Source organism: Lethenteron reissneri, chromosome 50, assembly GCF_015708825.2.
Source record: "Lethenteron reissneri isolate LAM-NWPU_2019-01 chromosome 50, ASM1570882v1, whole genome shotgun sequence".
Classification (NCBI taxonomy): Eukaryota; Metazoa; Chordata; class Hyperoartia; order Petromyzontiformes; family Petromyzontidae; genus Lethenteron; species Lethenteron reissneri.
The window spans coordinates 8,404,565-8,420,447 of NC_083828.1; the positions used below are offsets into that span (position 1 = coordinate 8,404,565).

Consider the following 15,883-nt stretch of genomic DNA (forward strand, 5'->3'; position numbering starts at 1 on the left):
TGTTATTTTAAAAAACACTCACATTCACCATATTTTCGTTTAAATCAGGCCATTCCTGACATGTTGCGACTTTAAATACCCTTTAGAAAGATAGAATAAAAAGGAAGCATTCAGACATCACGCTAATAAAACACACAGCCACGAGCCAGGCAGGAGTCGAACCTACAATCTTCTGATCCGTAGTCAGACGCGTTATCCATTGCGCCACTGGCCCCATGTTATTTAGCTCTTGTCAGACCTGTCTTTACAGTAACTGTGGCTGTGTAAGGACTGGGTGCAGGTTTGACTCTGCCTTGCTACTGGTTTATGTACTAGTAGTGAAGTGATAGAATACGTTACAAGGTTCCTTCGATAGCTCAGTTGGTAGAGCGGAGGACTGTAGTTGGTTTGTTGTTGAAATCTTTAGGTCGCTGGTTTGACGTCGGCTCGAAGGAGGTTGGTTTTTTCTTCACCAATTTTATTCCAAATTATGAAATTATTGTTCATACAATGAAGGCTCAACGCGCCTAGACGTGCACATTATTAAAGTGTCTTTTGGGCCAAACCTGGGTTTAAAATGCACAAAAAGAATAGGGCATTCGTAGTTTAGTCAAATGGGTTTCTACAGATACTTTGGTTTTGACTTGGTGGATCTGGCTTCTTTTCTCATGGTGGTCTGCAAACTTTTCCAAAATATTGTTGAATGACCCATGCCTCTTTAACAAATTGCCACATAGATTCAGAAATGCACATCAATTGACGTTTTATTTGCAAATGTTTATTTTAAAAATCACTCACATTCACCATATTTTCGTTTAAATCAGGCCATTCCTCACATTTTGCGACTTTAAATACCCTTTAGAAAGATAGAATAAAAAGGAAGCATTCAGACATCATGCTAATAAAACACACACCCACGAGCCAGGCAGGAGTCGAACCTATAATCTTCTGATCCGTAGTCAGACGCGTTATCCATTGCGCCACTGGCCCCATGTTACTTAGCTCTTGTCAGACCTGTCTGTACAGGCTGTGTAAGGACTGGATGCAGGTTTGACTCTGCATTGCTACTGGTTTATGTACTAGTAGTGAAGTGATAGCATACATTACAAGGTTCCTTCGATAGCTCAGTTGGTAGAGCGGAGGACTGTAGTTGGTTTGTGGTTGAAATCCTTAGGTCGCTGGTTCGACTCCGACTCGAAGGAGGCTGGTTTTTGCTTCACCAATTTTATTCCAAATTATGAAATTATTGTTCTTGGAATCTGAATATCTGGACTTGTCCAGTGACTGCTGAGAAAGATCAGCTGACAACAGGGGAAAGTCCTTGTGGCGGCACGGAGAGACGGCTGACAGGAGGGAATAGACCCCACTGGGACAGTCATGGGTTATCTTCCCATTTCTGTAGTTTCCCATGCTTCACAGTATGTTGGAAACACCCTCTTTAGCTACAGAAAGTCAACATACGAGAATACCCCTAGAGCTCTCTACAGTACAGCCCGAGCTAACCTGAAGAGAGGCATCCGCAAGGCCAAAGCAGACTACAGGAGGAGGATTGAGGAACGCCTGGACAGTCACGACAGCAGGCAGGTGTGGCAGGGAGTCCAGCACCTCACCAACTACAGGGCCAACCGCGGAGCTGCTAATGGTGACAACGCTCTGGCAGAGGAATTGAACCTCTTCTATGCCTGCTTTGAGGTGACACCACAAGGGACAGCATCACCAAACCTCACGGTCCACAGCAGCTTAAACCTCACAGTGGAGGAGCATGAGGTGAGGCGCACGCTGCGGGCCGTCAACCCGAGGAAGGCTGCGGGACCTGATGGCGTCCCGGGACGTGTGCTGAGGGACTGTGCTGACGAGCTGGCTGGAGTCTTCACAAGGATTTTCAACCTGTCTCTGGAACAGTCCACCGTACCAACCTGCCTAAAGTCCTCCACCATAGTCCCGCTGCCCAAAAAAACCCACATTTGCAGCTACAACGACTACCGGCCAGTAGCACTCACGCCAGTGGTGATGAAGTGCTTTGAAAAACTGGTCCGGAGTCACATCATAGGAAGCTTGCCCCGAAACCTTGACCCCCACCAGTTTGCCTACAGAGCGAACCGATCCACGGAGGACGCCGTGGCCACAGCACTACATGCTGCACTGTCACACCTGGAGCAGCAGGGGAGCTATGTGTGGATGCTCTTCGTGGATTACAGTTCCGCGTTCAACACCATCCTCCCACACAAACTGGTGGAAAAACTGGGCGACCTGGGGATTCCACATTCCACCTGCATGTGGATATATAGTTTCCTCTCGGGCCGCAGACAGAGGGTCAGAGTGGGCCGTCATACATCCACAGCCCTGAGCCTCAGTACCGGCTCCCCCCAGGGCTGTGTACTGAGCCCCCTGCTCTACTCCCTCTACACACATGACTGTGCCGCCGTCCACCATAGTAACACCATTGTGAAGTTTGCTGATGACACCACAGTGGTGGGGCTCATCTCTGGGGGGGATGAGTCTGCCTACAGGGACGAGGTGGAGCGGCTGACAGCATACTGCAGGGACAACAACCTGCTCCTTAACACCGCAAAGACCAAGGAGCTCATAATAGACTACAGGAGAAAGAAAACGGACACTCCACCATTAATCATCAGCGGGGACTGTGTGGAGAGGGTGGCAGACTTCTGCTTCCTGGGAGTCCACATTGGGGAGGGCCTGACCTGGAGCGCCAACAGCACTGAGCTTCTGAAAAAGGCCCAGCAGAGACTTTACTTCCTGAGAATTCTCAGGAATAATAACATCACACAGAAACTGCTGGTGTCCTTCTACCGAGCCTCCATCGAGAGCATTCTGACATACTGCATCTGTGTATGGTACACCAGCTGCACAGTGGCTCAGAGGAAAGCGCTCCAGAGGGTCATCAACACAGCCCAAAAGATCGCCGGCTGCCATCTCCCCACACTGGAAGCACTACACAGTTCACGTTGCATCAAAAAAGCACAGAACATTATAAAGGACTCTTCTCACCCTGGACACTCACTGTTTGAGCTGTTGCCATCAGGCAGACGATTCAGATCAGTCAAAACAAGGACAAACAGATTCAAACAGAGCTTTTATCCTACAGCGATCACCACACTCAATAATGCTAATTAATTATTAAGTAATAGTGTTTACAATTGACTGTGAAATAGAGATGTGCAATGACAAAATGTAACCTTATGTGGGTATGTGGGTATACTTGGGCTGTTTTTATATATAGTATAAATTGATTATCTTTCATTTAATTTTATTTTTATTTTCTTGTTTTATTTAATTTAAATTTATGAATGATGCCCTGACTGGTGAGCATTTTAAATTTCGTTGTACTGGTGACAATGACAATAAACGACTATATATCTATATAAGATGACTCATCGGCTGACAACATGGTAACGACTGGACCGGAAACGACTACGAGTAATGAGAGCACAGCACAAGAGAACACCACAGCAACTGTCACAAGTTCCACTGCAACAGCAGGCCACAAACAGATGCAGGTATGTGTCTGTGGTTGGAGGAAAGTTACATCACACCACGGGTTGAGGATCCACCAGGGGAAGAAGGGGTGTTTGGGTAAAGAGAGACAGAGGCCTCGCATTGATTACTTTCTGTGAAAGCGATCAAATCAGTCGAATGAAGCACAGCAACTGGACGCAAACCATAGTTTGCAGTGCATCAGTACCACTGTCATGGAGGACGTAAACTCAAGCACCGAAGTAACAACTGAGGTGGAACCAACAACAGGAGTGGAACTCACCCAGCCTCCCAGACCGGCAGTCGAGAGGAGACTACCAGGGCACAGACCGTATGTGAAGTGGCCTGTCGCCAGTGACAAGAAGTTGTGGGAAACAGTGAATACTGACCTTACCTTGACCCTCGAGAAACTTCGAGGCACTGTGGAGAAGAAGTTGGAGAGGATGGGGGCCATCATCTATGAGTACGGGGAAGAAAGCTTTGGAGTGCAAGAGGCAAAAGGCGGGAGAAAGGTTCCAACCCCACCAGTGTCCAGGAGGCAACAATAAATCAAGCGCCTCGTTCAAGAAAGGAGACAGCTTAAGAAACAGTGGAAGAAAGCCTCGGAAGTGGAAAAGGAGGGCATAGAGGCACTTCAGGCTGACATCAAACCCCGGTTGGCATCCCTCCGTAGACCAGAGAACCTACGGAAACGCAGAAGGAAGAAAGAACAAACTAGAACTCGATTCTATAAAGATCCCTTCAAGTTCCTTAAAAGTCTCTTCACGAAGGAAAAAAGTGGAGTTCTAAAAACAACAAAGAAAGACCTAGAAGAGCACCTGAGAACAACAAACTTTGACTCAAATCGACATGAACATCTGGCCATCCCATCAGATATCCCACCCATTGAACCCCCGGAACATCATATTGAGACCAGCCCTCCGACATGGAAAGAGGTGGAAAACACAGTTCGAAGGGCAAGAACAGCATCAGCCCCGGGGCCAAATGGAGTCCCGTACAAAGTGTATAAGAACGCACCAGACGTCCTGAGGTTCCTCTGGAGGCTTATGAGAACAGCTTGGCAAAAGAAGATAATACCCAAAGTGTGGCGTAGGGCAGGCGGGGTCCTGATCCCTAAGGAGAAGGATGCAGTGAACATCAGCCAATTCCGCCCAATCTCCTTACTGAATGTCGAGGGTAAAATATTCTTTAGGGTCATTGCCCAGAGGATGGCCGAGTACCTGCAAAGGAATGCGTACGTCGATACATCTGTACAGAAGGCAGGAATATCAGGGTTCTCTGGCTGCTTGGAACATTCCAGCATGATCTGGCACCAGATCCAAATGGCCAAGGTGGAGAAAAGGGACCTCCATGTAGTCTTCCTCGACCTCGCCAATGCATTTGGCTCTGTGCCCCATGAACTCCTGTGGTTTGCCTTCAGATTTTTCCACATACCAGACACCATCACAACCCTGGTGAAGTCGTACTTTCAGGATCTGCAGTTCTGCTTCACCACCTCAGAGTTCACCACCTCATGGCAATGCCTGAATGTAGGTATAATGGCGGGATGTACCATTTCTCCATTGGCATTCATAATGGCAATGGAGGTTATCATCAGATCCTCAAAATGGGTTGCTGGTGGACAGCGAGTCGACTCTGGTTTTCGCCTCCCTCCACGCAGAGCCTACATGGACGACATTACAACATTGACCACCACTGTCCCATGCACCAGGAGACTGCTCAGAAAACTCGAGGAGAACATCAGCTGGGCCCGTATGAAGATTAAGCCATCCAAGTCACGCAGCATCTCGATTGTGAAGGGAGTACTCTGTGACCTGAAATTCTTCATCGGAGATGACCAAATCCCAACAGTGTCTGAGCAGCCGGTAAAAAGCCTTGGAAGGTGGTATGATGCAAGCCTGAAGGACAAAGACCAGGTGCAACAGCTGCGCAAAGACATCAGCAGTAGCCTACAGTCCATCGACAACACCCAGCTACCTGGGAAGTTAAAGGCCTGGTGTCTGCAGTTTGGTCTCCTACCCCGGGTGTTGTGGCCCCTAGCAGTGTATGAGGTTCCAATCTCAACAGTGGAGAAGATGGAAAGAGGAGTCACGAGCTACTTAAAGAAGTGGCTCGGAGTTCCACGATGCCTTACCACCATAGGCCTCTATGGAGATGGTGTCCTCAAGCTGCCCCTCACCAGTCTAACCGAGGAATTCAAGTGTGCAAAAACCAGGCTCCAGATGACACTGAATGAATCTCGAGACCCAGTGGTGAGCAACAACGTGCCGACCTTGGCAACTGGGCGCAAATGGAGGCCAGGAAAAGCAGTCCAGGAGGCAACAGCAGCCCTCAGACATGCTGACATTGTGGGTCATGTTCAGCAAGGGAGAGGAGGCCTTGGGCTAACTAGCCGTGCTGCTTGGAGTAAGGCCACTGCACCAGAGCGGCAGAAGATGGTAGTGCAGGAAGTACGCCATCAGGAAGAAGCTGCAAGGTGGGCCAAGGCAGTCTCTCTTGCCAAACAGGGACAGTGGACTCGATGGGACAGTGTGGAGAAGAGGAAGATCAGCTGGAAGGATCTGTGGGCCATGGAAGTGAGGCGGTTGAGTTTTTCCATCAGAGCAACATATGACGTCCTTCCAACACCAGTTAATCTTCTCCAATGGTATGGTGAAGATCCGGACTGTGCCCTCTGTTCCATGCCAGCCAACCTCAGGCACATTCTCACAGGGTGTAAAACAAGCCTCACCCAAGGACGCTACACTTGGCGTCACAACCAAGTCCTTAAAAACCTTGTGTCCGCCCTGGAGGACAAGCGAGCTGCCACCAACTCCCTACCACCCCCAGCAGCATCACACCCCTTACGGACGACCTTTGTCCGCGAAGGGGCTAAACCACCGAAGAGCAGCTCTACACCATTAGAGCGAGACCAGCTGCGCTTGGCCCGCGACTGGAAAATGCTAGCTGACATTGGCTGGCAACTTGTGTTTCCTCCGGAGATCGCAACCACCACCCTAAGACCTGACATGGTGCTCTGGTCCCGTTCGCTCAAGAAGGTCTTCATCATTGAGCTCACAGTACCCTGGGAGGACTCAGTAGATGAGGCTTATGAGCGAAAACATCTGCGCTATGCCGATCTAGCTGCCGAAGCACGGCATCATGGCTGGAACACAGAAGTCCGACCAGTGGAGGTGGGCTGCAGAGGTTTTGTGGCAACATCTACAACCAGACTGCTTAGAGGCCTGGGAATTAAGGGCCAGAGCCAGCGTTCGGCAATCAGAGCTGTATCGGAGGCGGCAGAAGGCAGCAGTCAGTGGCTCTGGATGAAGAGGAAAGACCCCAGCTGGGCCCCAAAATGAGAGGGCCAGGAGGTATGCAGTCAACAATGCTTGACTCAGGGAGGAGGACGCCCCTGCCATGCATAGTCCCATGGGATGTTGGCAATCAACAACAAGGCAACTCCTATGACTAATTGGGAATGGGACGCAAGCGTAGGATTGATCACCCTGTCGTTGGCCGCCTTTGGGGAGGGTGTATAGTATGAAAGGCCGAAACACCCTAGGAACCAAAGGTTCACTACTGACGATGCGCTCCCCAAATTTCACCAGGCTCACTGTTCATGAACTCTTGGAAGTGCTTGCACAAAGGATAGTAACATCTCATCCTGTGTTCTTGGAATCATACAATGAAGGCTCAATGCGCCTGACGTGCACATTAGGAAAGTGTCTTTTGGGCCAAACCTGGGCTTAAATGCAAAAAAAGCATAGGGCATTCGTAGTTTAGTCAAATGGGTTTCAACAAATGCTTTGATTTTGACTTGGTGGATCTGGCTTCTTTTCTCATGGTGGTCTGCAAACTTTTCTAAAATATTGTTGAATGACCCATGCCTTTTTAAGAAATGGCCACATAGATTCAGAAATGCACATCAATAGACGTTTTCTTTGCAATTGTTAATTTAAACAAGTAAACCCGTAAAAACAAAGTTTTTCACTATAAATCCTTTATATGCGTGGCGGCGAACTTAATTTAAAGGATTTAAAAATATATTCGCCTGTGGAGGACGCGGGGATCGATCCCACGACTTTTGGCATGGGAAGCGAGGGCGCTACCAACTGCGCTACTCCGCCACGGCCTGTGGAGGGGTTACGCTCTGGGCTCTTACATTCTGACGTTCAGCCAAAGCCATGAATGCGTTCTATTTGAATATATGTAAAATAAAAATTTTTTGCCTAAAAAGTGTAAAATTTTGGGAATTATTTTTTCACGAACAATAATTGTCTGGCACAACGAGTCTGTGTGGAAAATGTCAGCTCGATTGGATCACGGGAAGTGGGTTAAAAAACGACCGAAAGATTTGCACGGTCCTAAGCAAGCAAGCAAGCACACGAACTTAATATAAAGGATTTAAAAATCACTCACATTCACGATATTTTCGTTTAAATCAGGCCATTCCTCACATGTTGCGACTTTAAATACCCTTTAGAAAGATAGAATAAAAGGAAACATTCAGACATCACGCTAATAAAACATACACCCACGAGCCAGGCAGGAGTCGAACCTACAATCTTCTGATCCGTAGTCAGACGCGTTATCCATTGCGCCACTGGCCCCATGTTACTTATCTCTTGTCAGACCTATCTGTATAGGCTGTGTAAGGACTGGATGCAGGTTTGACTCTGCATTGCTACTGGTTTATGTACTAGTAGTGAAGTGATAGAATACGTTACAAGGTTCCTTCGATAGCTCAGTTGGTAGAGTGGAGGACTGTAGTTGGTTTGTGGTTGAAATCCTTAGGTCGCTGGTTTGACTTTGGCTCGAAGGAGGTTGGCTTTTGCTTCACCAATTTTATTCCAAATTATGAAGTTATTGTTTCAACAATGAAGGCTCAACGCGCCTGACGTGCACATTAGGAAAGTGTCTTTTGGGCCAAACCTGGGCTTAAAATGTACAAAAAGAATAGGGCATTCGTAGTTTAGTCAAATGGGTTTCTACAGACACTTTGATTTTGACTTGGTGGATCTGGCTTCTTTTCTCATGGTGTTCTGCAAACTTTTCCAAAATATTGTTGAATGACCCATGCCTTTTTAACAAATGGCCACATAGATTCAGATATGCACATCAATAGACGTTTTCTTTGCAATTGTTAATTTAAAAAATCACTCACATTCACCTTATTTTCGTTCAAATCAGGCCATTCCTCACATGTTGCGCCTTTAACACGTTCCTTCAGAGTGGGCAGGTAGTAACTTGGCTGGACAGCGCATTCGTGCGATCCGTGTCACGTGGCGCAAGCTGCGTGGTGCTGAGCCTGACCGAAGCGCTCTATGAAATACAAATCGAGATCGTTGCTATGCACGACAGACAGATAATCCCTGGTGGGCAGTGGGGAACTGTTGTTTCTACCTGTATAATTCCTGGTGGGCAGTGTGGAACTGTTGTTCCTACTTGCAATACTCTTTAGAAAGACGGAAGAAAGAGGAAGCATTCAGACATTACGCTAATAAAACACACAGCCACGAGCCAGGCAGGAGTCGAACCTACAATCTTCTGATCCGTAGTCAGACGCGTTATCCATTGCGCCACTGGCCCCATGTTCCTCAGCTTGTGTCAGACCTGTCTGTACAGTAGCTATGGCTGTGTAAGTACTGGGTGAAGGTTTGACTCTGCATTGCTACTGGTTTATGTACAAGTCGTGAAGTGATAGAATGCCATACAGGGTTCCTTCGATAGCTCAGTTGGTAGAGCGGAGGACTGTAGTTGGTTTGTGGTTGAAATCCTTAGGTCGCTGGTTCGACTCCGGCTCGAAGGAGGTTGGTTTTTGCTCCACCAATTTTATTCCAAATTATGAAATTATTGTTCATACAATGAAGGCTCAACGCGCCTAATGTGCACATTAGGAAAGTGTCTTTTGGGCCAAACCTGGGCTTAAAATGCACAAAAAGAATAGGGCATTCGTAGTTTAGTCAAATGGGTTTCAACAAATGCTTTGATTTTGACTTGGTGGATCTGGCTTCTTTTCTCATGGTGGTCTGCAAACTTTTCCAAAATATTGTTGAATGACCCATGCCGTTTTTAAGAAATGGCCACATAGATTCAGAAATGCACATCAATAGACGTTTTCTTTGCAAATGTTAATTTAAAAAATCACTCACATTCACCATATTTTCGTTTAAATCAGGCCATTCCTCACATGTTGCGCCTTTAACACGTTCCTTCAGAGTGGGCAGGTAGTAACTTGGCTGGACAGCGAATTCGTGCGATCCGTGTCACGTTGCGCAAGCTGCGTCACGTGGTGCTGAGCATGTCCGAAGCGCTCTATGAAATACAAATCGAGATCGTTGCTTTACACGACAGACAGACAAATAATCCCTGGTAAGCAGTGTGGAACTGTTGTTCCTACCTGTAATACTCTTAAGAAAGACGGAAGAAAGAGGAAGCATTCAGACATTATGCTAATAAAACACACAGCCACGAGCCAGGCAGGAGTCGAACCTACAATCTTCTGATCCGTAGTCAGACGCGTTATCCATTGCGCCACTGGCCCCAAGTTCCTTAGCTTGTGTCAGACCTGTCTGTACAGTAGCTATGGCTGTGTAAGTACTGGGTGCAGGTTTGACTCTGCATTGCTACTGGTTTATGTACAAGTCGTGAAGTGATAGAATGGCATACAGGGTTCCTTCGATAGCTCAGTCGGTAGAGCGGAGGATTGTAGTTGGTTTGTGGTTTGAAAATCCTTAGTTTGCTGGTTCGACTCCGGCTCGAAGGAGGTTGGTTTTTGCTTCACCAATTTTATTCCAAATTATGAAATTATTGTTTCAACGATGAAGGCTCAACGCGTCTGACGTGCACATTAGAAAAGTGTCTTTTGGGCCAAACCTGGGCTTAAAATGCACAAAAAGAATAGGGAATTTGTAGTTTAGTCAAATGTGTTTGTACAGATACTTTGATTTTGACTTGGTGGATCTGGCTTATTTTCTCATGGTGGTCTGCCAACTTTTCCAATATATTGTTGAATGACCCATGCCTTTTTAACAAATGGCCACATAGATTCAGAAATGCACATCAATAGACGTTTTCTTTGCAAATGTTAATTTAAAAAATCACTCACATTCACCATATTTTCGTTTAAGTCAGGCCATTCCTCACATGTTGCGACTTTAAATACCCTTTAGAAAAATAGAATAAAAAGGAAGCATTCAGACATCACGCTAATAAAACACACAGCCACGAGCCAGGCAGGAGTCGAACCTACAATCTTCTGATCCGTAGTCAGACGCGTTATCCATTGTGCCACTGGCCCCATGTTATTTAGCTCTTGTCAGACCTGTCTTTACAGTAACTGTGGCTGTGTAAGGACTGGGTGCAGGTTTGACTCTGCCTTGCTACTGGTTTATGTACTAGTAGTGAAGTGATAGAATATGTTACAAGGTTCCTTCGATAGCTCAGTTGGTAGAGTGGAGGACTGTAGTTGGTTTGTTGTTGAAATCTTTAGGTCGCTGGTTTGACTTCGGCTGGAAAGAGGTTGGTTTTTGCTTCACCAATTTTATTCCAAATTATGAATTTATTGTTCATGCAATGAAGGCTCAACGCACCTGACGTGCACATTAGGAAAGTTTCTTTTGGTCCAAACCTGGCTTAAAATGTACAAAAAGAACATGGCATAAGTAGTTTAGTCAGATGGTTTTCTGCAGAAAATTTGATTTTGACTCGATGGATCTGGCTTCTTTTCTCATAGTGGTCTGCAAATTTTCCAAAATATTGTTGAATGACCCATGCCTTTTTAACAAATGGCCACATAGATTCAGAAATGCACATCAATAGACGTTTTCTTTGCAAATGTTAATTTCAAAAATCACTCACATTCACCATATTTTCGTTTAAATCAGACCATTCCTCACATGTTGCGCCTTTAACACGTTCCTTCAGAGTGGGCAGGTAGTAACTTGGCTGGACAGCGCATTCGTGCGATCCGTGTCACGTGGCGCAAGCTGCGTGGGGCATTGCGTCACGTGGTGCTGAGCATGCCCGAAGCGCTCTATGAAATACAAATCGAGGGCGTGGCTATGCACGACAGACAGACAAATAATCCCTGGTGGGCAGTGGGGAACTGTTGTTTCTACCTGTATAATCCCTGGTGGGCAGTGTGGAACTGTTGTTCCTACCTGTAATACTCTTTAGAAAGACGGAAGAAAGAGGAAGCATTCAGACATTACGCTAATAAAATGCAAAGCCACGAGCCAGGCAGGAGTCGAACCTACAATGTTCTAATCCGTAGTCAGACGCGTTATCCATTGCGCCACTGGCCCCATGTCCATTAACTCTTGTCAGACCTGTCTATACAGTAACGGTAGCTGTATAAGTACTGGGTGCAGGTCTTGGTCTGCATTTAAACTGGTGTATGGACAAACAGCGAAGTGATATAAACCCTTATCTGGCTATTTGGCCACCTGTTCACATCCAGAGTCCAAAAGTGGAAATGTTCAGTTAAATATTAAAGCATCATTTCACCCTAGCTTTTTCTACATTGAGTGATATTTAATTGTAGGGGCACTTGTAGTTATTTTTTTTATAGTTGTGTTTCTCTTGACATGATCTCATGAAGATTTTCTGTCATTGAAAATGCACCTCAAGATTTGGCTCGATATGAAAGACAATATAACAAAGCATTATTATTATTATTTGTAAATGGTGAATAGTACATCATGTACAACAATAAAACTCAGGTAGCTTGTATGTCACAATCAATAAAAATAATCACTGTACCACCATCCCCTTATACAAATTCATGAATGTGGATACATACATCACACTTAATTAAAATATGTAATAACATTACATTTTTAATTGGCATCTAATTGATTTGTGCCTAAATTGCACATCCGCCCGTAGTTTGTAAATGTAATGGATTTTGCCCCCATCCCCCGCCTCTCCACAAAGTGACACGAAGCATATTTAAATTGTACAGTACATGCGAGATCGTTACGGACCTTCGACCCAGCTTTTAAGGGCGCGCGTTGGGTGAGCAAAGTTTTTCCGCCACTGCAGACCGTGAATCTCGCACGTACACGCGCGCGCGCGCGCGCGCACACACACGCACGCACGTGTCCGTTTATGGCGTCGTCAACTTTATTGAAGCAGCGCCCCTCGCCAGCAACTCTCACACGGATGGCGTCACCGTCAACGCCAGAGAGATAGGTCACGGCAGTGCCTGTGATAGCATCACAGTGCTTGCTGACAGCGCCTTGGCATTCACCGGGATTTTCCAACCCCACGAGGGTGAAATGAATTGTCATGAATCAGGATCACGGTTCGACTCAAGGATCTGTTCTTGGGGTCACGGCTGACATCAGTGGTGAGTGATACCTGAACCGGTCCTGGAATTCTCACTTTACAACCCGCACTCACAGGCATGGTGCGTGAACCCAGCCTCTCAGAATTACTGGGTCACGAGCGTGGTGAGTGCGGGTTCATTTAGGGTGACTTGGTCTTAGGTAAATATTGTAGCTTCACACCAACGTTACAAGTCCAAGCGGTGTCAGGCTAACAAGATGCATGACTACCACGCCCATGAGAAACGCACCCGGTGCTTGAACCCAGACTCAGAATTACCGGCTCATTGTCTCAAAAAAGGCATTGAACGACTGGGAATCGGCCAAAGTGCGGGTTTGAACACAGCATCATAGATTGCTGGCTCAGAGAGAAGCACCCAGACTCAGCGCTTGAACACAGATTTTTTTAGACTTAGCCTCAGTGTCTCAATTTAAACACCAGGTCTTTGAAAATCACCCAGACCTAGGGCATGAACACAGAGGCAATGGCGCAGTGTTGCAATAAAAAAAATTGCGTCCTGAGGGATACATATACCCAGGGTTTGAAACCACACCCTTATAGGTAGGTGATGGTTTAGTCACTCAACAGAAGACGAATCTTCTAGACAAAGGGATTGAATTTGAATTAATACCTTCATAGATACTGGCTGTCTCATTCTAACATAAATATCAGCCCCTATGAGCCACTGATCAAGCTCTCCATTCTTGACAATGTCCTTAATTTCCGACAAAGAGCAGTATCCGGGTGGCAAAACACCCTTCACGCGAACACTTGAGGTTATGTGCTGAGTCTCACCCAAAATCTCACATTCAAGGACCGCCCGCCATTATTGCCATGGTAACATCCACGATTGGCCAGTACCAGGTTGAGTGGGAGAGGCCATCGGCCATGGTCTTATATAATTTACGACTAAATTACCCTGCATGCCCCCAATCTCGCCAGATCTCGGATAACAAGGAGAGTTCACTATGAGACCTCCTTTACCAGTGGGAAAATATAGTAATAGGTTTTTACCCTTTAAACTAGTACAAAACTGACACCTTTATACAAGGCATCATGTTTGCAATAACCACAACACAAGTAGTCAAAATGCAAACAAAAAGAAACAACTCTGATGATGATAATGATATGCACTGTCCTTGAAGTTGATTGGTCCACACCCGAGACAGCTTTTCTTAGAGCCTAGTCTCCATTGGTGTTGGACCAGATGGCGCCAGAAGGCGTACAACTCAAAGACAGCGCACTATCAGAGTATTGAGAGCTCGGGGTAAGCATTTACACTATGAGACCTCCTTTACCAGTGGCAAAATATAGTAGTAGGGTTTTACCCTTTAAACTGACTACTTGTGTTGTGGTTATTGCAAACATGATGCCTTGTATAAAGGTGTCAGTTTTGTACCAGTTGAAAGGGTAAAAACCTATCACTATAAAGAGAGTTCAGCCTGGTTTGCATGTGCATCGGAGACTGCCTGGGAATAGCAGGTGTCGTAGGCTTGGGCTAAGAGTTGACCACGAGATATGGCGGTACAAGCAATAGACTATTGAATGCATCCGTGCGGAGCTTTAGAGCGTTTACCCTCTTGTGTGTGGTGGGTTTTCTCTGGGTTCTCCAGTTCCTTCCCACACAAAGTGGAATGCTCATGAATGAGATTGGTGAAGCATTGCAACGCACAAATCTCCTCAAACAAGTCTTGAGACTCATTGAGATATTCCTCAACGCTGATGGCATATTATTTGATCTGTAATTTGGATTCGTTCGGATATTTCGTGATTTTTTGGTTATTTGTTTCAATTTTTTTGGTGATTATTTGTCAGACATTCGATTGCGATGTTGTGGAGCTGACAACTCAAGCGTGTCGCTGCACCCGGTCTAACATCAGCTTCGTTGTGCATGCGACCAATAAACTTCGATTGCTTGTAATGCCTAAACCGGTCCTGCGTTTGCATGTCTTGAATCAATGCCGCTGAAATTATACATTCGCAAAGGGCCGTGCGGCTGATGGGTTGTGTCAGGCACACGTTCATTGTTTATGTGGAGAGATGGATACGTGAAAGAGGCATCTTGTCTGCTGATTTATTTTGTCATTGATATTCTCCACGACACTTACGATTTTTTTTTTACTCATAAGCTTATTTCTGTTTTACAGCAGCCATGGTGTAACTTGAGGCGATGTATATAGAGGCATTCAAGAGTTCAAGTTATCATTGCATATTTTACCCGATTTCATATTTTAATATGTGTGTACAATGTTTTAATGCCTTGAGTGGGGGCGATACTACATTTCAAATAAAACCTATAACCTTGAAATAAATTGAATGACTATTTAATGTACAATGCATTCAATCATTGTCACGATCATTTTGTCAGATTAATGACGATGAGATAAAGTACAAGAATATGCGTGGATGACAATCCCATGATAAACCGCTGGTCAGTGTAGGCTGGTGAAGTGGTGGGGGATTGGGAGTCTTGCTAGGACTCGTTCAGATATCGTTTGTCAATTATGCCAGCAATGCATGGCCTGGAATCAAACTCAAGCAACAAGGTTCATAGTGGAGGGCGCCAATCCACTGTGCCACCACTTATCTGCAAGATGTACCGTACGTGTGTGAGAGGATGACCCCAGTAGATGCCACAAAACTACTTTGGAAGCCGCTTCAGTTGGCCTCTTTATCCACACTAGGGACACACATTTTACATGACCTGCGAAGAGTGTTAGTCACATGTTAAAGAAGACAAAAAATGTTTAAAAGTCTCATCGCTGGAATTTTGCCAAAATAAAAACGAAAATGTAACATAGTGGACGTGTTTCGATTTAAAGCTTTCGTGACTGCAGGGATTCATATTCTTGATTCTTTCGTGACTTTACCGAAAGAACCAAGAATATAGTGGACGTGGTTGTGTGTAGTCAATGGTGGCCGGACTGGGACCAGCCACTCACTACATTTAAGGACCTGGTCTAATCACCATGCAGTCTTTGAGAATCTCTGGGTTATCATATAAGTCGATGAGACTGTGTGAAATATATTTGTGACCAGCCTGAGATCACTAACTCAGTCCACTTGAGAAAATCCGGTTTAATGGCAGTTGGGTAGC

The 15,883-nt window shown here is 45.8% G+C and overlaps 10 non-coding genes across 10 annotated transcripts; 3 read left to right on the forward strand and 7 right to left on the reverse strand.

The window, feature by feature from the left end:
* Window positions 1-141: 141 nt before the first annotated feature.
* On the reverse strand, window positions 142-214 carry TRNAR-ACG (transfer RNA arginine (anticodon ACG)). The gene has a single exon. It is a non-coding gene; the product is annotated as a tRNA-Arg (tRNA).
* Window positions 215-896: 682 nt separating this feature from the next.
* Window positions 897-969, reverse strand: TRNAR-ACG (transfer RNA arginine (anticodon ACG)). The gene has a single exon. It is a non-coding gene; the product is annotated as a tRNA-Arg (tRNA).
* A 123-nt stretch (window positions 970-1,092) lies between these two features.
* TRNAY-GUA (transfer RNA tyrosine (anticodon GUA)) lies at window positions 1,093-1,181 on the forward strand. Its single transcript is given in 2 exon segments — window positions 1,093-1,129; window positions 1,146-1,181. It is a non-coding gene; the product is annotated as a tRNA-Tyr (tRNA).
* A 6,812-nt stretch (window positions 1,182-7,993) lies between these two features.
* Window positions 7,994-8,066, reverse strand: TRNAR-ACG (transfer RNA arginine (anticodon ACG)). Its single transcript has one exon. It is a non-coding gene; the product is annotated as a tRNA-Arg (tRNA).
* Window positions 8,067-8,972: 906 nt separating this feature from the next.
* TRNAR-ACG (transfer RNA arginine (anticodon ACG)) lies at window positions 8,973-9,045 on the reverse strand. The gene has a single exon. It is a non-coding gene; the product is annotated as a tRNA-Arg (tRNA).
* Window positions 9,046-9,176: 131 nt separating this feature from the next.
* On the forward strand, window positions 9,177-9,265 carry TRNAY-GUA (transfer RNA tyrosine (anticodon GUA)). The gene is given in 2 exon segments: window positions 9,177-9,213; window positions 9,230-9,265. It is a non-coding gene; the product is annotated as a tRNA-Tyr (tRNA).
* Window positions 9,266-9,927: 662 nt separating this feature from the next.
* Window positions 9,928-10,000, reverse strand: TRNAR-ACG (transfer RNA arginine (anticodon ACG)). Its single transcript has one exon. It is a non-coding gene; the product is annotated as a tRNA-Arg (tRNA).
* A 131-nt stretch (window positions 10,001-10,131) lies between these two features.
* On the forward strand, window positions 10,132-10,222 carry TRNAY-GUA (transfer RNA tyrosine (anticodon GUA)). The gene is given in 2 exon segments: window positions 10,132-10,168; window positions 10,187-10,222. It is a non-coding gene; the product is annotated as a tRNA-Tyr (tRNA).
* A 461-nt stretch (window positions 10,223-10,683) lies between these two features.
* Window positions 10,684-10,756, reverse strand: TRNAR-ACG (transfer RNA arginine (anticodon ACG)). Its single transcript has one exon. It is a non-coding gene; the product is annotated as a tRNA-Arg (tRNA).
* Window positions 10,757-11,689: 933 nt separating this feature from the next.
* TRNAR-ACG (transfer RNA arginine (anticodon ACG)) lies at window positions 11,690-11,762 on the reverse strand. The gene has a single exon. It is a non-coding gene; the product is annotated as a tRNA-Arg (tRNA).
* Window positions 11,763-15,883: the final 4,121 nt, after the last annotated feature.